The sequence below is a fragment of the Mandrillus leucophaeus genome, unplaced genomic scaffold (genome assembly GCF_000951045.1).
Source record: "Mandrillus leucophaeus isolate KB7577 unplaced genomic scaffold, Mleu.le_1.0 Scaffold156, whole genome shotgun sequence".
Taxonomy (NCBI): domain Eukaryota; kingdom Metazoa; phylum Chordata; class Mammalia; order Primates; family Cercopithecidae; genus Mandrillus; species Mandrillus leucophaeus.
In genome coordinates this window covers 1,019,455-1,021,726 of record NW_012101543.1, presented here as the reverse complement: position 1 = coordinate 1,021,726, position 2,272 = coordinate 1,019,455, and the positions used below count along the sequence as shown (strand labels likewise).

General features: G+C 39.6%; 1 pseudogene; it reads left to right on the top strand.

The window, feature by feature from the left end:
• Window positions 1-249: 249 nt before the first annotated feature.
• LOC105536185 lies at window positions 250-1,650 on the top strand (annotated as a pseudogene).
• Window positions 1,651-2,272: the final 622 nt, after the last annotated feature.

Genomic DNA, 2,272 nt, shown 5'->3' with positions numbered 1-2,272 from the left:
GACTACAGGCGTCCGCCACCTCGCCCGGCTAATTTTTTGTATTTTTAGTAGAGATGGCATTTCACTGTGTTAGCCAGGATGGTCTCGATCTCCTGACCTCGTGATCTGCCCTTCTCGGCCTCCCAAAGTGCTGGGATTACAGGCTTGAGCCACTGTGCCCAGCCTATCAGTATGTTTTTAGTGATTATCATCAACTGTTCTATATTATTTTTTATTATTTCCTTTAAAAATGTCTGGGACCAAGGCAAGATGGGTCAAAGTCAGAGTGGTGGTCACGGTCCTGGAGGTCAAGAAGGATGACAGACAAGAAAAGGAAATATGAACCTCCTGTACCAACTAGAGTGGGAAAAAGAAGAAAACAGAGACCAGATGCTGCCAGCAAACTGCACACTGGTGGGATTCACACTCAGTGCCGGTTAAAATTACTGAAGTTGGAAAGAAGTAAAGACTATATTCTCATAGAGGAAGAATTCATTATAAATCAGGAACAAATAAAACCATTAGAAGAAAAGTAAGAGGAGGAAAGATCAAAAGTGGGTGATCTGAGGGGGACCCTGTTGTCAGTAGGAACGTTGGAAGAGATCATCCATGACAATCATGACATCGTGTCCATAGCTGCGGGCTCAGAACACTATATTCTTTCATTTGTTGACAAGGATCTGCTGGACCTGGCTTGGTCCTGCTCAACCACAACGTGCATGCCATGATAGGGGTGCTGATAGATGACACAGATTCCCTGGTCACAGTGATGGAGGTGGAAAAGGCCCCCCAGGAGACCTATGGCAATACTGGAGGGTTGGACAACCAAATTCAGAAAATTAAGGAATCTGGAATCTGTGGAGCTTCCTCTCACCTATTCTGAATACTATGAAGAGATGGGTATAAAGCCTCCTCAAGGGGGTCATTCTCTATGGTCCACTGGGCACAGGTAAAACCTTGTTAGTCAAAGCAGCAGCCAACCAAACCTCAGCCACTTTCTTGAGAGTGATTGGCTCTGAACTTATTCAGAAGTACCTAGGTGATGGGCTCAAATCCATACTGGAATTGTTTTGAGTTGTTGAAGAACAGGCACCATTCATCATGTTTATTGATGAAATAGATGCCATTGGTTCAAAAAGATATAACTCAAATTCTGGTGGTGAGAGAGAAATTCAGTGAACAATGTTGAAACTGTTGAACCAGTTGGATGGATTTGATTCTAGAGGAGATGTGAAAGCTATTATGGCTACAAACCACATAGAAACTTTGGATCCAGCATTCATCAGACCAGACCGCACTGACAGGAAGATCGAGGTCCCCCTGCCCGACGAAAAGAATGAGAAGAACATCATTCAGATTCACACAAGCAGGATGAGGGTGATCAATGATGTAACCCTGCACTATTTGAGCATGGCTAAAGATGACCTCTTTGGTGCTGACATCAAGGCAATCTGTACAAAAACTGGTTTGATGGCCTTAAGAGAACTTAGAAGAAAAGGAACAAATGAAGACTTCAAAAAATCTAAAGAAAGTGTTCTTTATAAGAAAGAGGAAGGGGATCTATTTCTAGTGAACCACAGCTGCCATCAGGAAAATTGTTGGGGGATTTCCCATCTCCTGAAAGGGATGAGGTTGGGGAAGTTGCCCAGGAGAATCTGTTGTTACCACTGACTTTTATTAGCAAAACATCCTGTGTATCTTTTGGAGTAAGATGTGTAACTAGCCATTGGGCATCTTTGTCTGTTCATCACTGTGCAGCACTTTGCTTCCCAATAAAGCATGCTCCTTCACACACAAAGTCTGAATTTTCTAGCTATTCTTTAATGAATCTGTAGTACTTTTCTGTACCATTAAAGCATAATTTAAGTAATGTTTTTATGTATTTTTAAAATCCATCTATTTAAAAAGATTTGCAAGAAAACAACACTGCCTCTAATATACTTCCTCACCACAGCCTACTCCCAGGACACAATACACTGCAACCTTTAGTTTTTACTGTTTGTATTGATTGATGTATATATAAGTAACACAACTATACTCTCTATATAATTTTTAATTCTGGATTCTTTGAAATATCACCATTATACAATGGTAACATTTTTGAAATGAATACAGAATCTAACAATTATATATCTCTATATGAGCATGTACATAGTTCACTTCTCAAATCTCAATATGAAAAATGTCATTATTATGTACAATATTTAAGATTTACATAATTAAGACTATTATCTATTATTTAGACATAAAATATCTGTCAAATATATACTTTACATGCTTAGTTTTTCCCGAA